Source organism: Cetorhinus maximus, chromosome 1, assembly GCF_964194155.1.
Source record: "Cetorhinus maximus chromosome 1, sCetMax3.hap1.1, whole genome shotgun sequence".
In the NCBI taxonomy this organism is placed as follows: domain Eukaryota; kingdom Metazoa; phylum Chordata; class Chondrichthyes; order Lamniformes; family Cetorhinidae; genus Cetorhinus; species Cetorhinus maximus.
Window position 1 is genome coordinate 54,288,843 of NC_135879.1, and position 23,145 is coordinate 54,311,987.

Below are 23,145 nucleotides of genomic sequence, written 5' to 3' on the forward strand. Positions count from 1 at the left end.
ACAGGTTCTTTAATCAATGACGCACCCTTCCTCATCTTCCAGTTACCTTATCCCTTATAACCTGGAGTTATTTAACTCCCAATCATTACCAACTTGCAGCCATATCTCTGTAATGACTAGCATATCAGACCCTCTAAGCCATATTTGAGCCTATAATTCACTCAATTTATTTTTATACACTGCACATTAGTATATCTTCTGCCCTGATGCTTTCCCATATGATTTGGCATCAATCCTGCTATAGCTACTGTAATAATTTTAATAGTCCCTTCACCTGAAAAGAGCAAAATAAAGTCTTGCATTTTTATAGTGCCTTTCATGATCTTAGGCCATACCAAAATGCTTTACAGCAAATGAAATACTTTTGAAGTGTCATCACTGTTGTAAGGTGCAAAAGGGCCGGAGCATCTATGGGATGGATTTTACGGGCTCTCACCAGACGTGTTTTCAGTGTAGGGGGGTGGGGGGCATGTAAAATAAGAAGGATGGCAAGCCCACCACCATCTCGTCCACCCCCAAGCTGTCCTCATAATTCAGCAGCCTGTCTGCCATTTTAAATAAATAATTAATGCTCAATTGAGCATGTCACCAAGCCAACTGATCTGCCCACACCCTAGTATAGTTGGTGCGGGCAGGCGGGCGAGTATAGGCAGGTGAATTTTTAAGCAAACTGCTTAAAAGGTGAGAAGGAAGTGGGGGTTATATCCTCTAGGGTGTGCCCTATGTGCACCAGGAGCACCCCCCACCCAAGATGATACCCCCACTTTGTTTCTCTCTGCCTGGCCTACAAAGCCTGCAACCCCATTTCCCTTGCACTTTCCCCTCCTCCCCTCTCCAGGCTCGCAGATCCTTCCCCATCCAAAGCCCCTCTCTCTGGTGGCCATGCCTTCTTCATCCATGGGCCTGCTCGCAGCCCCGTCAGCGCCACTAGTAAGCTGGAGCTGCTGGGACTGCTAGCCAATCAGACTGGCCAGCAACAGTCAAGGGTGGGTCTTCCTCACACTGAGGGGCAGAAGACCCACTCTCACCTCGTTCATACCCCCCGCAGCATTTTATTGCTTCGGGGTGGCCGTGTTTAACATGGGTCAGCTAGTGTCCAACATTTCGTCTGGGGGTGGGTGGTGGGGGAGACGAGCAACACACAAGGCCTCCCCCATCCTGAGAAAATTGAGCCCTATGTCTCTGTTTGTGACCTGAATGTGGCTCTTAATCCCTTTTTTCATATTTGAAACATAATTTGCACTATTGTTTCTGTCTGAGTCCCTATCCCATTATTTAGTAGTTTAAAGTCTTTTTAACTACCATATTCATCCATTCCATTAGGACCTTGGTCCCAGCCCAGTTCAGATACAGTCTGCCTAATAATACAACTTCCTCCTCTCCCATACTGGAGCCAGTGTCCCATGAAATGAAGTCCCTCCTTCCCATTTCACTTCTTCAACCACATTTTCACCATCCTGACCTGTTTGTCCCTATGCCAGTTACCACAGTTAACATAATAATCCTGCGATTACCACCCTTGAGGTCTCGCTTTTTAATTTAGTTCCTATCTGATGTGAAGTAGGCTGACCCAATTGACCCCACCAAAATTTCTTGGGATCAGAGTTAAAATAATTTAAATAATCAAATTGGAGAATGGGAACTTGTGGGCTGTTATAGGGTTAAGTGTGGCTTAAAGGGAAGCCACACACCAAAGGTAATTTGCAACAGAGCCAAGAAATGTCTAGGAATTCTGCAGGAGAGCAAACAACTCCCACCTTCAGTGATGAAGCTTTCAAAGTATTATTGGACTATGTCAAGTAAAGAAGGTTGAAGTAGAATGACGCAAGTCCCAAAGGAGACTTCCAAAATTCATTGGAAAGAGATGGCCGAGGTATTCAGTGGGGTTGATTTCAATATTTGACTGTGGGTGTAACTACATCACATGGACTGCAGCGGTTCAAGTAGGCAGCTCACCACCATCTTCTCAAGGGCAATCAGGATGGGCAATAAATGTTGGCCTTGTCAGTGGTGCCCAAATTCCATAAAGAACAAAACAGTTAGATGTTCCAAGAATATACTGTTATAAGCACACCTGTCATTTAAAATGACTTATGCAATCTTCCTGCAGGCAACCTCCTAATTGGCTGCCACCAGGCCTGCTGTCTAAATTAAGAGTGGAAGGTGGGTTCCTGAGGCTGCAAGCCCAATCAGAGGGCCTGAGGCCTTGGAAGGATGGCAGTCCCACTGGCAGATGTGGGCACAGCCACTAGAAGACAGGGCCATGAAGCACCTCCACCTTGAGGTGTCTTCTGAAGAGATTTGGATTTTTAAAAAATAAATTCTGGCCATTGCTACCAGGCGACCCCTGTGAAACCCCTCCACAGAATGGGCAGTGGCTGCAGCTCTGGCCTAGTACCTGCACCACCAGTGGGGAGGAACTGAAAGAGTCCTCACAAGCTCCACCCCAGCCAGCTGCCGGAAAGCCACCTCCAGGCACCTACTGGGCTTGGCACTCAGGAGAACTCATTTGCTGGGGGAAAATATCCTGACAACGTCCCCAATCAACTCACAAATGGGCAGCTAATTATTCAAATTGGCTACCCACCACTGCCTGACAGAGGTAGCCTCTGCTAATGATTACCCGTCTCTGGGAAGATCGCCATAGATTGCTGACCCAACTCCAGGATATCTGAATCTCCTCCCCTTCCCAACCTTTAAATCCACCCTGCAGCATCAGGAAGATGGAAATACACTGTGCCAAAATGCTGAAATTACTCCCTATCAATGCTCATGAAGTAGAAAGGTGTTCTTTACATTTCCAGTCTTTGCTTGGATGCGTAGCTTCATTGCCACCCTTAATGTAATCACTGCACTATGTTTCTCATGGAATCCAATTGTTTGGTTTATTGTGGCAGTTATGGTCTGTTTCCTGACAGCTGGGTTTTACTGCATCTCACAGTTACCGAAAGGTAATACTCAAGCTTTGCTTTCTTTTTCCAAGGGCAAGGTAGCTCCATAGAAAGGGAGAAGCCACCATCCTCTTTCTCCCCATGTGGACCATATATAGGAGAGGAGATGGGGAGGTAGGAGGGCAGGTAGCAGCTGCAGGTTCATGGTGAACTTCTGTCTGTCTTTCTCCTCATGCTTCTGTACCTTGCCATATTGGAGAAGTCAGTATCTTCTGGCCTCCAAAGAATCATACATTGAAATGAGCATCTCTGGTGGCTTCACTGATGTCATTGATACCATTAGGTCTGCTTTTGTGCTGCGGTAGAGCCCAGTACTAGTGCCATAGCAGAACTGGGCTTGTTTGATTTTTACTGTCTCAGAATTGAGGCCCCTCCCTATTTTAATGGCAATCTCAATTACCCGACAGCCACTCTGAGACTCACTTTCTGAGTTGAGGCTGCTGGGTTGGTGGACTTCCTTAAACTGAAGCATCACGGAAGGTCCCAAAGATGTGAATCAAGCATTCACTTGCAGTATAGCGCTTTGGGAAAGCCTGCCACGCAGTAAAATTGTAGTGCTGCCTGGTTGCACTGAGAAATGTGTTGAAGCTGCCAGCTGTAGAGAACAATGGGCTTGATTTTCAATTCAAGGTTGGGAACCCAACACTCGGATAATTTCCTGGTCCTGACACAGCGTCGCATCTGTGTCACTCACGCAATGTTATCTTCAAATGTAAATGCCCTAATTGGAGCAGAAGTCAGCTTGGCATCCCGTTGGTGGTATTGAGTGTTACCAGAAGGCGGGAGGTGTCTATACAATATGAGCGATGAAGTCAGATGGCAGCCATGATGGGGCCTACCCTCAGAGGGCCAGCAACATCAACATGCACAAAAGTGACCAAAATGGCCAAACGTCCAGTACACAATTGGTGCAAGGTCCCCAGGCCCCAAAGCTTTACAGCATAAAAAAAGTTTATTAATTTCTGCTGCATTGGTGATTCACAAATTGAAAATTGACTTGAGGCTCTCCCTGACCAGTTAAGAGACGAGAAGGTTCCTGACTCCCAAATCCCACCCCCACCTTGAAAATTCAAACATTTTGGGACACTGACATTCCAGGAGGACTACTTTCAAAGGTGCGCACTCCTATTCCAGACCCGACATGGAAGTGAAAATCCCAGCCAACATTTCTGCAGTTTGCTTGTTGTATCTATGCACAGCTGTTGGGCTCATGTTACAATGTCCCATGTGACAATCTGGTGTGACCTGTGGCATCAAAGTTAAGGACAGTTGTTACCAATCTTTGAGTGATGCCTGGGGTCGAAATGGGAGATCTGTTTGCAGCCTGCAATATAACTCTGCATTGACTTCCTTTGAAATGCAAGGGCCTGGAATTTCCTCAGAAATTCCCACTCTGCCATCAATTTCCACTGCACTTCTGGCAAAAGCTACAGCAAAGGAGCAGGAACAGTTCCAGGGAAATACCGGTCAAAACCTCTGTGATGCATTGCAGTCAGTCACATGCAGATGGGAGCGCCTCTGCTGGTAAATGTTGGTCTAGGGATCCTGCCCTTTTAGTGGGTGCCAAACACCTTTGGTGCAATGCTGCTGGCCTGGTACCATTCTGTTGTTCCTCCTTCTAAAAAGCAAAGCTAGATGGGAATTTCAAATGAGAAAAGAATTCAACCTGTCTAAAAATGAGGTGGAGGGATGGGGTGGTGGAGTGCAGGAAGTAGGAGAGCTGAATTGCTGTGCCTCAGCAAATAAGGCACACGATGGCCGGAATGCCTCCAGGAGCAGTGGCCACTGCTGGGACTGCACCTGGAAGCAGAGTGCTCTCTAATTGGTAATTGGGGACTAGAAACACCAGGGACAATCCAGCAAGCCCATGGTGGGGGTAATTGGTGAGGAAAGAGGGTTGATTGCCAGTGGGGGCAGCCATTGCCCCAGGGCCCTGTCTGAGTGCCACAGAGTGCCCAACTCGGAGAGGTTTCCCTGCCCCTGAGCTCACGTGGTGAAGGGCCCACCTGTCTCTGGTAACTTGTCAGTGTTGGTGGGAAGAGGTCCTTAATTGGCCACTTAAGTGTCTCAATTGGCCTTTGGGTAAGAGAACTGTTCTCCAATTTGCCCACTGTGAGTAAAATGGCATTGGCAGGAAGACAGGCACTTCACCCTATGCCTTCCCTCGTCATTTTACAGGCGCCCTGCTTGCAAGCCCATCCCTCAGGGGCTGGTAAAGTCCAGCTCACCAAAGCAGTTAGCAACAGCAAATAAAGAGCTTGAGAAAACAGCAGAGAAATAAGCTTCTAGTTGCACATGCTAAAATTGAATCTAAACCTCTTAAATTCTCTTGTTTTACTCCAAGTTCTGGCATCAGTGGAATCAATACTAAGGAGGTGGAAGGACTGTTGGAACTCTGATGTCACTATGTCATTAATGGCTCATTTGTGGGCATCTGCCCACCATGCACTGGTGCTTCTGTCAAACAATGGGACAGATATTAAAGTAGGCAGGGGTCTGGTGAAATGATTCTCTGTCCTGTTTCCCATTGCCACTTGCCCAGTTAATGGCTCAAAATCAGGTGGAATCAATGGACTAAAAAGCTCGTTAAAAAATAAGTTTTTCATCCAATTATTCCCAGACATAAAAACTGTTGAAAGAAAATTCTAGACTTGTTTTGTTGCATTTGAACAAAAAAAATGAGGTGGTTGACGCCAGAAGGTAGGCATCTTAATTAAGGTATTTACAGAGCATTGACAGTTCTGTCATTTATGAACTACACTATGTGCAGCAAAAAGAAAAGTAACCTGCTTGTGAAAGCTGGTCTTATGTATAAATACTTACCAAATTATATCTGAGGCTTGAAATTACCACAGGGGATAATAGCAGATAAAAGCTTGATATATTTTTATGACACTTTTCAGACTGCTATTTTAAAGCAGATATTAATCAGTTCATTTCAAATGAGTTAATGCTGCTGTTAAAAGAGCAGACAAATAAATGTCATATCAATATATGAAATATTCATCCTCCAGCATTGCCCTGGTAATTTTTATACCACACACTTGCATTTGTAATCAGTTTACTGAGGAGCTTAATGCTTCAACCTATAGATGTGTTTCTTCAAACTCATTCAAACTTTTTCCCCTTGAGCTTTCTGCCCAAAGGCAAGTCTAGCCCACAGCCACAATTTCCACCAAGGGTAGGGTAAGGAGGTGGGTCCTGAATCCACCCCAGCCAAAACGGGGACTCAGCCCCATTCTGTTGGCACCAATCTGATCCACACTGGCCATCCGGCCAACTGGCCCAACCAGTCCCCCAAGGAGTCTGAGTTGCAGTGGCAACATACACTTTTACATGCATGTTGTAGCCTGGAACTTGTGATAGTGATGGTAGAGGCTCCAATGTCCTACTCATCACATGGCTGACCAGGAACCTCTCCCACTCTTACCACTTGCCTTTGGCGTATTTTGGAAAGGTTTCAAGTTGATACTCAACAAGTTTGGCTGCTTTATGAATGAACCTCCCATGGCCATCAAGTCCTGGAGTGGGACTTGAATCCGGAGCTTCTGGCTCAGAGGCAGGGACGCTACCCACTATGTCACGTGGCCTCCCTTCATTCAAACTATCTCAGATATCAAAAAACTTCAAAACAAAAACAGAACTACCCGGAAAAACCCAGCAGGCCCGGCAGCACCGGCGGAGAAGAAATCAGCCAACGCCTCGAGCCTTCATGCCCCGAGGCGTTGGCTGATTTCTTCTCCGCCGGTGCTGTCGGGCCTGCTGGGTTTTTCCGGGTAGTTCTGTTTTTGTTTTGGATTTCCAGCATCCGCAGTAGCTTTTAGCTTTTTGTTTTTATCAAAAAACTTCAGTTCCTTAGTGTGTGATTTGCAAAGTCAGATCATGTAAGACAGTTTACAGCCTATTTCTACAAATAGAAAGCTTATATGATAAAAGCTAAAAGGAAAGTGAGCTCTCTGATATGCTGAGATGTTACAGAGAGATTTATCGGTAACCTATCAGTGTTTCTTAACTTGGAAACCAATAGAGATGGAATAGGAAGAAACCTTGGAGTAGTTTTCTGAATGGTCATTAGTTGGATGGTGAGTAATTAGGACCCACCTAGTTGTTAACATACTGACCCCGCCTGATTTTGCAGAATTCCCATATTCCCATGTGGCCCCAATATTAACGCAGAGATAAGGTCAGATTGAAGATTGTTAATAGGGGGCAATAAATGAGCAAGACCATGGGACATGTGGGAAAGTCTGATTTCAACACGGATGTCTCATTATCATTTTACTCCTGGGCTTTACCTGTCCAATGCGTGTGGGCAGGCATGATGTGGACCTACATGATGCAGTTTTACCTGAATATTTAAAGACCCCACCCACAGATGCAATAGTGGAGGAGGTATGGAGTTTTGTGGGTTGTGTTTGGTGTTCAGTTAAGTATAAGGAGAAAACTGGAAGCAAGGAGGAAAAAGGCAATACTCAGACTCAAGGAGGCATCCCTGGACATGCTGGGTGCTGTAAGAGTGACATAAGGGGTCCTGTTTCTTAGTAATGGAAAAAAAGAAACCTACAATTACAACAAAGAGGGCGTAGCTGGAAGTGACTTGAGCAGTGAGAAACAGGAGGGTTATTATGAGGATTTGGATCCAGGGGAGGGAGCATTTTAATGAACTAACCAGGTCCAGTTCCTCCAATCACAGGTTCTTCCCTCCTGCTTTGATGCTCCTCCCATGCTAGAATCTATGATTGGAGGAGCAGCAAGAGTGGGAGAGAATCTGTGATTGGATGAGCTGAAACAGTGAGCATAAGAGAGACAGGAGAATTGAAAACAAAAAAAAATCTTTCCCTCAGTTGAAGAAACGGAAACGATTCTCTTTAGAGCAGAACATTAGAAATTGGGAGTCAATGGATAGTTGACACGTTTTCCCTCCATAGAACCATAGAAAAGTTACAGCACAGAAGGAGGCCATTCAGCCCATCTTGTCCATGCCAGCCCGAGGACACCCAGGTGCCCTTTCTAATCCCACCTTCCTACACCCGGCCCATGGCCCTGTAGCTTACAGCACTTAAGGTGCAGATCCAGGTACTTTTTAAGAGAGTTTAGAGTTTCTGCCTCTGCCACCAACTTGGGCAGCGAATTCCAGACACCCACTACCCTCTGCGTAAAAAAGTTCTTCCTCACGTCCCCCCCTACACCTTCTGCCACTTATCTTGAATCTATGTCCCCTGGTTCTAGAATTCTCCATCAAGGGAAACAATTTTATCCTGTCCACCCTATCTATTCCCCTCATAATTTTGTACACCTCAATCAAGTCACCTCTCAGCCTTCTTTGTTCTAAGGAAAATAACCCCAACCTATCCAATCTCTCCTCATAGCTACACTTTTCTAACCCTGGCAACATTCTTGTAAACCTCCTCTGCACTCTCTCCAGAGCTATTACGTCCTTCCTATAATGCGGTGACCAGAACTGCACACATACTCCAGTTGTGGCTTCACCAGTGTTTTATACAATTCCAACATTGTATCCTTACTTTTCTAATCTATACCTCTGCCAATGAAGGACAGCATTCCATATGCCTTGTTTACAACCTTGTCTACTTGAACTGCTGCCTTCAGGGACCTGTGTACTTGTATGCCAAGATCTCTCACTTCATCTACCCCTCTTAGGATATTCCCATTTATTGTGTAATCCCTGTAACTGTTTGACCTTCCTAAATGTATGACCTCACACTTCTCTATGTTAAAATCCATCTGCCACTTTACCGCCCACTCCACCAAGCCATCTATATTGTTTTGGAGATTATGGCTATCCTCTGTACTATCCGCTACTTGGCCAATCTTTGTGTCATCTGCAAATTTCCCAATCGTGCCCTCCACGTTCACGTCCAAATCGTTAATATATAACACAAACAGCAAGGGTCCCAACACCGAGCCCTGTGGAACACCATTTGAGACAACTTTCCATTCACAAGGGCATCCATCGACCATTACCCTTTGTTTCCTGTTACAAAGCCAACCTTTTATCCAGTTTGCCACATTACCCTGATCCCATGAGCTTTTACTTTCCCGACCAATCTGCCATTTGGGACCTTGTCAAATGCCTTGCTAAAATCCATGTACACAACATCTACTGCACTACCTTCATCAACCCTTCTTGTCATTTCCTCAAAGAATTCAATCAAATTTGTGAGGCAAGACCTTCCTTTAACAAATCCATGCTGACCATCACTGACTAGTCCATCCCTTTCCACATGACAGTTAATCCTACCTCTCAGGATTGATTCTACTAATTTGCTCACCACCGATGTAAGACTAACTGGCCTATAATTGTTTGGCATTTCCTTTGATCCCTTTTTTATCAATGGAACTATGTTTGCATTTCTCCAGTCCTCCGGTACCTCCCCTGTACCTGGTGAAGATTGGAAAATCATCCTCAGAGCATCTGCTATCTCCTCCCTGACTTCCTTCAGCAGCCTCGGAAACAATCCATCTGGCCCTGGTGACTTATCAACTTTCAAGGATTTCAACCCTTCGAGTACTTCCTCTCTCTTTATGACTATCCCGTCAAATATCTCGCAGTGTTCCTCCTGGACTACTATATCTACATCCTCCCTTTCCTTTGTAAACACGGAGACAAAATATTCACTCAAAACCCTTCCCACAGCCTCTGCATCCACACACAAGTTTCCATTTTCATCTCTGATAGGTCCCACTTTTTCCTTAACTAACCTTTTAGCATTAATGTATTGGTAAAACAATACCTCAGCCAAGTCCCTTCTCATTTCTGCAAAATTTGCCTTCCCCCAGTTCAAGACTTTTACTCCTGCCTTATCTCTGTCCTTATCCATGGTAATGCTAAATCTAATTGAATTGTGATCACTGTCCCCGATATGGTCGCCAACTGTCACTTCACCCACTTGCCCATCTTCGTTCCCCAAGACTAGGTCTAGAATTGCATCTCCTCTCGTTGGGTTTGTCACTAATGTCTTTGGTATTATTTATTATTTTACAATCCTTTTAGAGTTGTATGTTTTTTTTTGAGAGGAGAATGGGGAAGGGGGCTGGTCCCGGCAGCTGCCCGGGAGGATGCACTGAGGTGAGTCTTTTTAAATTTATAAATAAACAGTCGCTCCTCACCCCTCTCCCAGTTACAACAACCCTTCCATTCAATATAAAAGAAAAAAAAAAGCAGAATTTGGACCTCAGCACCATGATTGACGGATCCGAAGGAGAGAGGGAAGTCCAGATGGCAGCAGATCAAGTGCAGGTAAAGCGGCTCCAGCTATGCCTGTGAGAGATAGGGAATGTGGGAGGGAAGGAGAGAGAGAGACACACGCACCGAGGGTGGATAAGGGGGATTGGGGGAAGAAGGATGCTGCACAGGAGAGAGGCTGTGGGCAAAAGGCAACATTGCTCACTTTCACACTTCTGGTTTATTTTATTTATTCATGTATATGATTTCCCAGCCCCTTTTTTTAAATTATCTTTATTTTTCCTTCTAAAACCTCCCTCCTAGGCCTGACTTTGAAGTTTACAAACTATTCCTGGAACAACAATAACCAGAAAAGATAAAAGTTAAACCTGTTCCAATGGCTTTGTTCTTCTTTTATATTTGCCCAAAGGAGACTCCTTCCACTGCTTCCATACTCTTCTCCTCCTCCCCCCACTCCTCCTCTTGTCTTTTCCTCCTCCCTCCGCACCCATTCCTCCTTCCCCTCTTTAGGTATCACTGATACTTCGATAGGGTTTGTTTCTATTCCATTCTAATGTGATAACTGGAAAGTCAGCATCCAGGTCAGATCAGGTGGCCGTTAGATTCAGAGTCCAAAGTGAGCTGGACTGCTTACATCTCAAATGTACTATGTTAATTAGATTGTTAAGATACATAGCTGAAGGGCATTGTTTAATTAAGCACTTTGAACACATATAAATCGGGGACAGCTGGGACACTGGGTGGGTGGGTGAGGGGAGAGGTGTGAGATTGAATGAAGTCACTCAGCAAAGGAAAGCTCCATGTCTTGGTTTTGACTTCAACAGCCAGCTTGGATTCTATTAACAGTGGACTTACCAGTAAAATGCCAGTGGAAGAATATTTGACACAAAGCCTGCTGAGGAAGCACGATTAGAAAAGAAACTAAAAAGATAATGAAGAAAAGGCCTGGAATTTCCTCAAAAGGTGGCTACAAATGCTTGTCTATCTATTTGCAGAAGAAGACAATTCGAAATAAAAAGGAGAGGGAGAGAAACGGAGATGGTCTATCACAGAACATGGAGCTCACCAATACTGAACAGAAGGCTTTGGAGATTATCAGCATATTGTCTTCCTGAGCATTGGAGATCGTGAGACTGGCAGTTCATTGCTGCAGGATGACAGCATTAACTTCTCTGGTTCACATCTCCTACTAAGCTAGGTCACCTTGACTTGACTCTAGCACCTAATAAAATATGTTAATCATTTACACTCTAACATTTGTACATTCGCATGAATCTATCAATCAATCCCGTCCAACTCTTTTCTCTTCCAGGACTATTCACTGAGAATAGCAGCCGCTGCCCAAAGAAGAGGAAATTTCCTCAGAAGAACTGATTCCTGCTGAGGTTGTGTTGGCACAGAACATATACAAACCAGATAATAGGGTATAGGTGGGTTTGAGATCCTGATCCTCAAATAATCTTTTCCTCAGTCAGCTGAAGGCTGAGCTGGCACTTTGGAGGTGATGATGAATTTTGTCATCTATGTCTGCCTTCATCGAAAAGAGGCTCCCAAGATACAGAAAATGGTCCATATTTTCCAGGATCTCGCCATCAATCTTAATCGACAGTGGGAGAGGTTTTGCTGTGGGAGCTGGTAGGAAGAGGGCCTAACTTTTCTGGGTATTCAGTGAAAGGCTCATTTTCTCATATGCTTTGGAGAAGGCGTTGACAATGACCAGCAGCTCTGTTTCTGAGTGAGCATGCACACAAGCAACATCTGCATACTGAAGGCTGGAGAACTGAGGTTGGAGTGGTTTTAGTTTTGGAGTGACTGTTGAACAGTTTCCGGTCTGTCCTATAGATTATTTCCATGCCTGTGAGCAATTTGCTGGAGGAGAGGAGCAGTTTTGCAGTGAGGGAAAGTGGAGAAGAGAGTTGGTGCAATGACACAGCCTTGTTGACCATTTTTCACTGTGATAGGCTTTGTGGTGGTTCTGTTGGTGAGGATCACGGATTGCATGTCATCGTGGAGTAGCTGGTGGATGTTGACAAGTTTCTGAGGACGACCAAATTTGAGGAGGATATTCCAGATGCCTTTGCTGTTGACAGAGTCACAGGCTTTTGTGAGGTCGAAAAAGGCCATGTACAGTGGTACCCTATCCCTGTGCTCCTATGTGCTTCGGAGACTTGGTCAACCTACAGCAGACACCTCAAAAGAACTGGAGAAGCACCATAAGTGGTGCCTTTGTAGTATCTTCCAAATCCAGTGACATAAAGCCGGTCCAAAAACTGTGTCCTCTGCCAAACCAACTTGCCCAGCTTCAAGACACTAATCATTCAAAACCAGCTCCACTGGGTAGGACATGTCAGACATACAAATGACATCAGAAGCAATTGCTCTACTCAGAACTCGATTGCAGCAGGAAACTCTCAGGAGGACAGTGGAAGTATTTTATGGATAACCTCAAAGAATTCCTGAAAAAATCAAACATACCCACTGGCTCATGGGAGAGCCTGGTTTGTGACAGACCAAAATGGATAAGGCTTATTCGGGAAACACCAAACACATTGAGAGACTGTCAAGAACATGCAGAGGTGAAGTCAAGGCATTGGAGGGAGCGCCCAAGCCTCAAAACAACCCACCTACCCAACCCTTCACACACCACCTGCCCTGTATGTGGCAGAGTCTGCAGATCACAGCCTTCAGCCATCTCACAGCCCAAACTGGAGTGGAAGCAAATCATCCTCGATCCCAAGGGACTACTGAAGAGGAACATTGGTGGGTCCTGTTGAAGAATTAGGTGAGATTACACGAGCAAATATGAGCAGAAAGGGATGGCAGGGATAGCTGTCAGAGGGTGCAGTTCTCTTCGAGCTCTGCTCATCTGAACAGAGGTGCTGAACCTGTCAGGGGTGTTAGTGGGGGAGAATCAGTTAAAAGGAGAATCAAAGAGATTCAACAGCAACTTTGGAAGGTGTTGTCAGCCTTCACACACTGCACTAGCAGAGGTTGGAGGAATCTAGCTTAAACTTTAGTTGAATTATGTTATAAGCCCTTGAAAAGCTATCACCCACTGCAAGTTGTATCATGGCTTTAAATGAGTCTCTGCAGGCTGTGAGGGACTAAGATCTCGCACTGTACACTTTTCTAAAATACATTTAGATATGCTCATGACTTTTAAAAAATTTTTAAATGACCCTTGTGGACTGTACAGTCACCTTATTTAAGGAAGGATGTAAATGCATTGGAAGCAGTTCGGAGAAACCGTTCCAGACTAACACCTGGAATGAGCGGGTTGTCTTATGAGGGAAAGTTGGATAGACTAGGCTTATGTCTGCTGGAATTTAAAAGGCTAAGAGGTGATTTGAATGAGACATATAAGATCCTGAGGGGTCTTGACAGGGTGGGTGTGGAGAGGATGTTTCCTCTTGTGGGAGAGTCCAGCAACAACATTTAAGCTCACAAGACAATTCAGCAGACTGCACATCCTCTTTAAGGGTCTGTAGAAGGGATTCTGTGATATGGCAGTGAGATATGATATGGTGAGACCACACCTGGAATACTGTGTGCAATTTTGGTCTCCATATTTAAGGAAAGATATACTTGCATTGAAGGCAGTACAGTGAATGTTCACTCAATTGGTCCCTGGAACGAGAGGCTGAGTGAATGAGATCTATATTCTCTGAAGTTTAGAAGAATGAGAGGTGGTCTCATTGAAACATTCAAGATTATAAAGAGGCTTGACAGGGTAGATACTGCGATGTTGGGCTGGATTTTCACAGGGTCGGGGAAACTCCACGACCTTTAAAAATGGGAGGGACACCGATGGACAACTCCTGCCCCCATTTCTGACAGATCCACTTTTTGCAAGTTAAGGAAAGGGGACAGGGCATGATTCACACAGGAAGGAAGTCCAAACACAGCAGGGCCATTTGAACTCAGTACTGAGTTCAATCTAACACTATTTTGGCTGTTGCAAAGGCTTAACCTTTAGTGCGGAAGCCAAAAACTAATGGATTAGATGTAAACACTCTTGAAGTGCAGATAAAGTCTGTTTAAATGTCATGATCTATAGATTTTTAAATGCCCTGCTCATTCAACTTTAAAAATAAAGGCTGCAGCTGTCACTGGAAGTTAAAAAAAACTTTCTGCTGGACTGCTTTGACTGACAGTTATAGGTTAGAAAAAATGTAACAACTGGTCGTACAGTTTCAATAAAGCTCTTTGTTGACATTACTCGATTAAGCTATCATTATGTCATGATGAATACTTGGCTATTGAGTGTGTAGGAGTGAGAGCTGTATTAGATTGTTAGGTTATTTTGTATCTCCACATGACTTCTGGGGTCTGCCCATGGTGGATTCTAGGTAAGTGGCCATGGAGGGTTTGAGGGGCCATGATGGTTAGCTGGGAGCATGATTTGGCATTAATTTAGTATGGAGGCTTTGAAGAGCCATGGGGGTTTGGTGAATGGGGGGGCATGAGTTGGCATTGAGATGACATGGAGGATGTGAGAGGCCACAGGGGCTGGGTGGCAGGGTAAGGATGTGTAAGGGGTGAGGGCTATAGGACCTACCAACTTCCAATTCAACTGGGAAGAAGTCCCAGAGAATCAAGGCCTTCTAACCAATCCATCTCAGCAATTTCCCACCCCCATGGCCAACTATGCTCTGCTTTCAGGGTCAGCGGGCCTGACCGTAACTCACCACTTAACCCTCATAAGCTAAAATCATGTGTTTCAGGGCAATTATTACCAAAGTGGGTCTGATGAGTTGGGAAATTTCCCGGCTTGAGCTATCTGCCTCGGAAGCCAAAATCCGGTCTGCTGTTTCCCTTGACTCGGGAATCTAGAACACAGAGACATAGGGCAGAACGTTATGGCTGACGTGTGGGTGGCGGACCCCGCACGTCAGCATTTAAAATGTCGTGCGCTGACATCAGGCAAGCGTCCCGACATCAGCGCGTGGCATCGCGATATTTAGTTGGGCGGGCACACTATGAAGCACGACGCGCGCCCTTAATTAAAGGCCTTGTTAAAGACCTTAACCCGGCAATTGACACCGATTTTGAGGAGCCCGTGCGATCTTCGGCTCTGCACACGGGCACAATGGGCAGGCGGGTAAGTGATTTTTTAACAAACCTCATCCACGGGTGGGATATGTGGGCTCAGAGGGGTTGTTAATGTTTTTTTATAAATGAAGTATTTATTGCAGAAAGTGTTTTAAACTTGCCTTTGTGATTGTTAGCAGTTCAGATCGATTTCCAATGGCTTTCTCTGTACTTTGAAGCTTCAGCTCCCCAGTCTGCAGATAGTAACCTTTATCGGGCCTGCAGCTTTCCAGAGGCCTCCATTTAGCCTGGGTATGGGTTCTGACATCTCCACTGGAAGCAACTCCTCTGAGGAGGAAGGGAGGGATCAAATAAAGAGGAGGCCAGGAGTGGACAATCAGCCTCCAGGGGAGCCACCTCTGGGAGGCCTGGCGCAGGCACAAGGGGCGCAGGGCCAAGAGGTTGTCCAAGGTGGAAGGGGCCGCAGAAGATGCCACTATCCTGCTGCCAGGGTATACAGGCGGCGAAGCAGCTATCTCAATATGTCTGAGGTGCAGTGCCGAAGGAGGCTCCGACTGTCAAGGGGGACAGTGAACTATATCTGTCAGACGATTGGCCCTGAGATCTCCCCTAACTGTGTGGATGGACACCCTATGCCAGCGGCTCTGAAGGTCACAGTTGCCCTCCACTTCTATGCATCTGGCTCCTTCCAGGGCTCGGTGGGTGATCTTTGCGGTGTCTCCCAATCAGATGTCCACACTTGTGTCAAGCAGGTTCCAGACGCTCTGTTCAGATGGGCATTGACCTTCATCCACTTCCGCTGCGACCAGGCAAGTCAGGCACATCAAGTCAGAGGCTTCGCGGCCATTGCTGGCTTCCCCAACATCCAGGGTGCAATAGACTGCACACATGTGGCCATCAAGGCGCCAGCAGGTGAGCCCAGTGCCTTCGTCAACAGGAAGGGCTTCCACTCCATGAATGTGCAGATAGTGTGTGACCACAGGATGCTAATTCTACATGTCTGGGCAAGGTACCCAGGCAGCTCCCATGAGGCCTACATCCTCAGACACTCCCAGGTGCCGGGGCTCTTCAGTGCTCCGGCTCGGCTGGATGGTTGGCTGGTGGGTGACAAGGGCTATCCCCTCAGAAGGTGGCTCATGATGCCTCTCCACCTTCCAAGAACAGAAGCTGAGCATCGGTACAATAGGAGCCACGGCACCACAAGGGCTATGGTGAAGAGAGCCATCGGTCTTCTCAAGATGCACTTCCGTTGCCTGGACCGCTCAGGGGGCGCACTCCAGTGCCCCCCAGATCGCGTCTCTGTGATAGTGGTAGCTTGCTGCGCTCTGCACAATCTTGCGCTGGAAAGGGGGGATGCAGTTGACGATGAAGACCTTGACACAGTGGATGAGGCTGCACATGATGAATCCAGCAGTAGCTCAGAGGATGAGGAAGCACAGGGCGATGATGAGGGGCAGCACGCCGACCCGCTACTACACCAAGGAGGCAGGGACACCCAGGACACTTTAATCCAGCGAACCTTCAGCTAGCTCCACACACATGGATCTGCAGGACCAGCATTGCCTGGCGCTTCCACACTGGACACTTAGGTGCTACATCTTCCACCTCATCAGCTGCAACTAAAGGCTTAGTACAGAAACATCAATGTCCACTCAAACACTCATGATATGTCTGTGAAACATACAAATGCAGCACAAAGGAAACACCCTCAGCCATGGTCAGAAAACTGGACTTTATTCCCACCAAAATAAACCACAAACGTCGCTCTGACGTACATAATGATATATTCCATAATCTAGGGCCAACACAAAATCACCAGTGACAAACCCGTGGAGTGCCTAACTAAATGAGCAAACAAGCAGCAAAACATTGCTTGAAACAAACCGTAAAGCACATAAACAGAAACAGACTTACAATTTATAAAATGGCCCCTGTTTCATTATAAAGACATAAGGCGCAGGAAAATCATTTAAATGAAAGTAGTGCATATGCTTAAATTATCCACACATCTGTATTATAGTGGTATGGATACGTTTATGCTTATGTTTGTGGGTGCTACGTCTTGGTGCCGCCCCATCACTCGGAGTGGCTTGTGAGACAGCCTGCTGACTCTGCTGTCCTGTTGGCCTCGATGACCTTGGCAGCTGTCCTCTGGCCCGTGGAGTCTGTGCTGGCCCCGCCTGGGAGGGAGTGGCCAGTTCCAGAACTGGCACCTCCCCAGTAGTCGAAGCCTCAACAGATGCAACGGTGACTGGCAGAGGGGCGGAGGAGCTGCTGCCCTCATCCGGAGCGCCCTGAGAGGAACTCACAGCAACGACAGGCAGCTGCTGCGCCGCAGATGCATGGGCACCGAGCGCCAACACTTGGTGCCCAGAGCACCTCCCGTATTGCGAATGACCACCCGTGGCCATTACCGCTGTGAGGGCTTGCAGGTCAGAGCGTAACCCAATCAGAAGATTCTCAATCCGCTGGAAGCCCCTCTCCATGAGAGTCGCCAATCTCTCAATGGAGGAAGCTTGAAGCTCTGTCCTGAGATTCATGCCTTCACTGACACTCTGCCTGGATTCCTCCACCACAGAGACCAACTGAAGCACACCCTCATGCAACCCTGCCAGATGCTCCCGCGCACCCTGCCTCTTGTCCTGCAGCTGCTGCATGGCTGACATCTCCAGAGGCACATCATCACTGCCTGACTCAGCATGAGCCTAGTCTCCTGCAGTCCTCGGCTGCTGGCGCCATCGGCACTCTCTGTCCGTGTCATCTCCTTCAGTGATTGTGAAATGCTCTCTCCACGGTGCCCCGGGACACTAGCCGATGTCGTAATCCCCACCGAAGTGCTTGTGGCTGCGCTGGTGCCTGGCTGGCTGAAATTATGTGCCGCAAGTTGCAAGCGTTGGCCCTCAGATGTGGGGGGGGGCTCTGGACTTGTTCCTAGCAGCCATGCGGTGGTGATGCTGAATTTAACAACAAGGACACTGCATCAGTTAGTGTTCAGTCAGTAACACCATTCATCCCTTTACCCCCAGCCTCATAATGTGCTCAACCTTCAAGAACCTAAAGAGACGAATATTGGTGGGGTGGTAAATAGTCAAGAGGATGCCCAAACATTACACACGCATACAGACAGGCTGGTCAGATGGCCTAAGGAATGCCACATGGAATGTTATGTGGATAAGTGTGCGGTTAAGCACTTGGGCAAGACAAGCAAGGTACGGGAATACATGAGTAATGGCAGGACCGTGGGAAGTCACGACGATTACAGGGACCTTGCTGGGCAGACCCGTTAAGGTAGCAGAACAGGAACATAAGGCGTTTAACAAGGTCAAAGCCAGACTTGCCTTTATTAGCCAAGGAATAGAATGTAGGAAAAGGGAGGTCATGTTGCAAGTACAGAAAACGCTGTCGAGGCCACATCTACACTTCTGCGTTCAGTTGTGACCTGCGCTTCATGGGAGGGATGGCATTGGAGTGGGGAGAGTGCAAAGGTTCCTGACCTGGATGCATGCTGGCCTGGAGAGTTGGAGTTATGAGGAAACATTGCAAACACTTGCGATATTTGCCGTGGAGCACAAGAGATTGACAGGTCACACTATTGACCTTTGTTCCATTATGAGGGGCATAGATCGGGTGGACAGAAGGCAACATTTCCCCTTGGCGCAGGGATGACTAACAAGGTGGCATTTATTTAAGTTGAATGCCATGAGGTTGACAGGTGAGGTGCTGAGGACCTTTTGGACAGAGTAATGTGGGACGCGCTGGCTGAAAGGGTGGTGGAGGTACAAACCATCCTAAGATGCAATAAGTCTTTGGATGTGCAGCAGCGATGCCATGGCATGTTAAGCCATGGGGATAGTGGTCACTATTATGATGAGGCGACTTTGGAAGGTGCTAGAGACGCGCATCCTCAAGGGGCCAAGGGACCTTTGTGTATGACCCACATGTCTGACTGTATCAGTCTGTGAATGAGCAGTGTTGCTGCATTAACGATTGCAGCAGCCATCAGTGCTTTGGATGGTGGGAAGACAGAGTGGATGGACTGTAGCCCTCAAATACCTGGCCGCTGCACCCCAGCCTCGCCGACACCTGCCGACCTGGCTGCTTGCCTCCTCCCCAGCTCCATGCCCTGCTCCTTATAGGTGGTGAGGCGCTGCAGCACGGCGTGCCCACCACCAGTCCGCTGACCCTCTCAGATATTGCTCTCAGTTTTTGTCTGCAGAACAGAGAAGAGCATTTATTGGGGCTGATCGCTCATGTACTCTGCACGTGCACGCTGCACCCCAACCACAGTGGCCCATCTGAGGCCTCCAGCGGCTCCTGTCCACACTACTGGTGATCAGTCACCAGAAGATAGTACGGCTGCTCCCAACCCCCTCCCCCAACGGCCACCTTGGACACATTCGGCATCCATCACTTTGAATAACACACCAGTCTTAGCGCCCATGGCAAGGAGGTGCAACTAGGTGCGGCGCCGAGGCCAGCAGATGGCTCTTGGCCACGACACCTTGAGGCTCCCCTTCCACCATCTCATCACCATCAATATGACATGTGTTGGAGTTCTGAGTATGTGTCTAGCTGCCTCCCCTGCAGGTTGCCCCCAGACTACTCAAATGCGACAAACACCAACATATGCTGCGGGGAGAACCCATCTTCTCCTCAACCACTAAGGCTGATGTAAGCATGGTCACTACCTGTTTGCCCTCCCAGCGTGTGCCAAATGCCCAATGCAGTAACGACACTAAGATGTGGGTGGGGGTGGCCTCAAAGGCCAAGGCTACCTGCTGGGTAAAATGGTCAAGGCCGACATGGTACTCACCCTTCCAGAGCACAGCAAATCATTGAAGTGCTTGCGGCACTGGGTTCCTGTGCGCTGCACATCGTCATGGGTGCTTACAGCCTCCGCCACCTCCTGCCACGCCTGCCTGGTCACGTGGGGGGCCCTCCTCCTCCCATCCTCCGGAAACAACACCTCCCGACGGTTGGACTCCTCTTCCAGGAGGGCAGCAAGGCAGGCATCAGAGAACCGAGGGGCACAGTGGCCCCCCCGCTGGCCAACCCTGCAGCCTGCCCCCCTCCTTCTCCTCTGCCCTCACCTCTTCCAGAGCCCGGTCGCTGGCCATGGTGGACAGCCTAAAGAAGGCTGCCTGGCTGTTCTTTATACAGACTGCCGGTTCCCCATTGGAGCCGGCGGTCTGAACACGCCCACCGCCGATTTGAATTTCCCGCTGAACACAGGAGTCTGAAACGCACTGGGCGGGCCATAATTGGCCCATGTGCACAAAATGGCAGCGCAGCCCATTTCGCCGGCGGGGATCAACTCCCCACCCGCCGCCTATTCGGTCGGGCCCGCCCGCCCAACAAACGCAAAATTCAACCCATAGTCTCAGGATAAGGGGCTGAATATTTATGACTTAGCTGAGGAGAAATTTCTTCACTCAAAGGGTTGTGAATCTTTGGCATTCTCTACCCCAGAGGATTGTAGATGTGCCATCATTGAATATATTTAAGGCTGAGATGGACAGATTTTCGGTCTGTCAGGCAATTAAGGAAAATGGGGAGCAGGTGGGAAAGTGGGATTGAAGGTCAAGATCAGCCATGATCATATTGAATGGTCTCCTCCTCCTACTTCTTATGTTCTTATGTCCTGTGCCCCCAGAGTAGAGGAGCATCCATGATCGCACAATCCAATATTTGCCACCTATTCTTTTCAATGGAACATTGTAGGCTGTATGTATTCCTTTTAAGTGTCATCCACCATTGGGAGTCTCAGGTCATAAAATCACCTTTACATAATTCTAAGAACTGGTGGTTTAAGGCCAGGTTAGTAATTAAAGTAAATTAATAAACAAAAAATATGAGTTTAAGATTGCGAACATAACTTGGCTCCAACTCACCTACTTCTGGATTTAACAGAGGTGGTGATGTAGTGGTATTGTCACTGGACTAGTAATCCAGAGACCCAGGGTAATGCACTGGGGACCTTGGTTCGAATCCCACCATGGCAGATGGTGGAATTTGAATCCAAAATCTGGAATTAAAAGTCTAATGATGACCATGGAAACCATTGCCAATTATTGTGAAAAGCCACTAATGGGTTCACTAATGCACTTTAGGGAAAGAAATCTGCCGTCCTTACATGTGACTCCAGACCCACAGCAATATGGTTGACTCTCAAATGCCCTCTGAAATGGCCTAACAAGCCATTCAGTTGTATCAAACTGCTACAAAGTCATGAAAAAGGAATGAAACTGGACAGACCACCTGGCATCGACAACGGCAAACTCAGCCCTGTTGACCCTGCAAAGTCCTCCTTACTAACATCTGGGGACTTATGCCAAAATTGGGAGAGGTGGCCCATAGGCTAGTCAAACAACAGCCCGACATAGTCGTACTCACAGAATCATACCTTACAGATTGTGCTCCAGACATCACCATCCCTGGGTATGTCCTGTCCCATCAGCAGAATGGAGGCCATGGTGGTGTACAGTCAGGAGGAGGTTGCCCTGGGAGTCCTCAACATTGACTCTGGCCCTCATGAAGTCTCATGGCATCAGATCAAACACGGGCAAGGAAACCTCCTGCTAATTACCATGTACCGCCCTCCATTTTGGAAGCACTGAGGGTGGCAAGGGCACAGAATGTACTCTGGGTGGGGGACTCCAATATCCATCACCAAGGCTGGCTCAGTAGCACCACTACTGACCGAGTCCTAAAGGACATAGCTGCTAGACTGGGGTTGCGGCAGGTGGTGAGTGAACCAACAAGAGGGAAAAACATACTTGACCTCATCATGCATCTGTCCATGACATTTTCAGTAGGAGTGACCACCACACAGTCCTTGTGGACACAAAGCCCCATCTTCACATTGAGGATACCCTCCATCGTGTTGTGTAGCACTACCACCATGCTAAATGGGATAGATTTTGAACAGATCTAGCAACTCAAGACTGGGCAACCATGAGGCGCTGTAGGCCATCAGCAGTAGCAGAATTGTACTCAAACACAACCTGTAATCTCACGGCATATCCCCCACTCTACCATTACCACCAAGCCAGAGGATCAACCCTGGTTCAATGAAGAGTGCAGGAGGGCATGCCAGGAGCAGCACCAGACATACCTAAAAATGAGGTGTCAACCTGGTAAAGCTACAACATAGGACTATTTGCGTGCCAAACAGCATAAGCAGCAAGTGATAGACAGAGCTAGGCAATTCCACAACCAACAGATCAGATCTAAGCTCTGCAGTCCTGCCACATCTACTCACGAATGGTGGTGGGCATTTAAACAACTCACTGGAGGAGGAGGTTCCACAAATATCCCCATCCTCAATGATGGGGGAGCCCAGCACAAGTGCAAAAGGTAAGGCTGAAGCATTTGCAACAATCTTCAGCCAGAGGGCCGAGTGAATGATCCATCTTGGCCTCCCCTGGAGGCCTCCAGTATCACAGATACAAGTCTTCAACCAAGTAGATTCGCTCCACATCATATAAAGAAACAGCTGAAGGCACTGGATACTGCAAAGGCTATGGGCCCTGACAATATTCCGACAATAGTACTGAAGACCTGTGCTCCAGAACTTGCTGCGACCCTAGCCAAGCTGTTCCAGTACAGCTACAACATTGGCATCTACCCGGCTATGTGGAAAATTGCCCAGGTGTGTCCTGTACACAAAAAGCAGCACAAATCTAACCCAGCCAATTACTGTCCCATCAGTCTACTCTCAATCATGAGTAAAGTGATGGAAGGGGTCATCAACAGTGCTATCAAATAGCACTTGCTTAGCAATAACCTGCTCACTGATGCTCAGTTTGGGTTCTGCCAGGGTCTCTCAGCTCCTGACCTCGTTTCAGCCTTGGTTCAAACATGGACAAAATAACTGAATTCCAGAGGTGAGGTGAGACTGACTGCCTTTGCCATTAAGGCAGCATTTGACCGAGT